The 1,369-nt window shown below is 44.6% G+C and overlaps 2 protein-coding genes across 2 annotated transcripts in view; one reads left to right on the forward strand and one right to left on the reverse strand.

The window, feature by feature from the left end:
• The window catches only part of LOC308369939 (NACHT, LRR and PYD domains-containing protein 1 homolog), a gene marked incomplete at both ends in the record, with an annotated part of 395,357 nt that overhangs the window by 202,163 nt on the left and 191,825 nt on the right, over window positions 1-1,369 (reverse strand). The gene's annotated exons all lie outside the window — the stretch shown is intronic.
• Window positions 1-1,369, forward strand: part of LOC308369916 (arf-GAP with Rho-GAP domain, ANK repeat and PH domain-containing protein 1-like) — a gene marked incomplete at its 5' end in the record, with an annotated part of 89,733 nt that overhangs the window by 40,611 nt on the left and 47,753 nt on the right.

Below are 1,369 nucleotides of genomic sequence, written 5' to 3' on the forward strand. Positions count from 1 at the left end.
CACACACACACACACACACACACACACAAGGCACATAGCCTTAACACTTTGCACTTTGGACAGTTCTTTCTTTCCTTCTTCTTTTATTTATTAATTTGCACAGTTTTGGAGTCAGTGGAACAAGCATTTCACTACACTTATAGGCTACCTATATATGTATGTGACAAATAAAAATACTTTGATACTTTGATACTTTGACACTCTTAGAATGTAGAAACTCACGGTCAAAAACATTAACACACTTTCTGTAAAACATGCAGACTGCGGTACGATCATTACAGTGCATGGAAAATATCATAACACATGGGATTCATCAAAGTTATCAACTTTAACATCAATTTACTTTTAGAGGACTAATATATACGGTGCAGTGCTTTGCACAGTCAACCTACTCTGATCGGGTAGGGAAGCAGCACTGGACTACACTCAACAGATCTGCAGTACCCCATATGGCCAAAGGTGGCTCCCATTCACACTAGGCAGTTTTATTTTGGCGATAATCCTATAAAACAATAAACTACATGTAACATTTGCTTTGTGACATAGATACAGCCATCTGGCTAGCTAATGTTTTTAGCATCCTAGCTGTGTCAGCTGATGAAACGTTGACTTAATTAGCGGTCAGGGTGGTAAAATATCTTCTGAGTCAGTTTGTTATCAGCAACAGATTATGAAAGCCTACAGCTGATGTGTCATCGCCCGCATGTGTGTTTGTGTGTGTGTGCGTGTGTGTGTGTGTGTGTGTGTGTGCGTGTGTATGAGCTGTCGCCTGACTTCATTTTTGAGGCCTGAATCTCTTCATTCTTGTGGCCTGGACGATCAGGTAACATTGAGGTCACATTGAGGTCACGTTGAAGTCACATTGAGGTCACGTTGAGGTCACATTGAGGTCACATTGAGGGTTAGGGTTCATTCAGGTCACATTGAGGTCACATTGAGGTCACACTGAGGTCACACTGAGGTCACATTGAGGTCACATTGAATCTAAACCTGCAGGATCTGGTCTGTAAACGTGCTGCTTTCTGGGTTGCTATGGTTATCCTCAAGTGGTTCTGATCACTTGGCATGAGACTGCCTGTCACCGACCAGCTGATTTGGGCTGATCTCTCTCTCCTTTCCCTCTCTCTCTCTCTCTCTCTCTCTCTCTCTCTCTCTCTCTCTCTCTCTCTCTCTCTCTCTCTCTCTCCCTCTCTCTCTCTCTCCTCCCTCTCTCTCTCTCTCTCTCTCTCTCTCTCTCCTCCCTCTCTCTCTCTCTCTCCCTCTCTCTCTCTCCTCCCTCTCTCTCTCTCTCTCCCTCCCTCTCTCTCTCTCTCTCTCCCTCTCTCTCTCTCCTCCCTCTCTCTCTCTCTCTCTCTCTCTCTCTCTCTCC

Source organism: Sprattus sprattus (genome assembly GCF_963457725.1).
Source record: "Sprattus sprattus genome assembly, chromosome: 9".
In the NCBI taxonomy this organism is placed as follows: domain Eukaryota; kingdom Metazoa; phylum Chordata; class Actinopteri; order Clupeiformes; family Clupeidae; genus Sprattus; species Sprattus sprattus.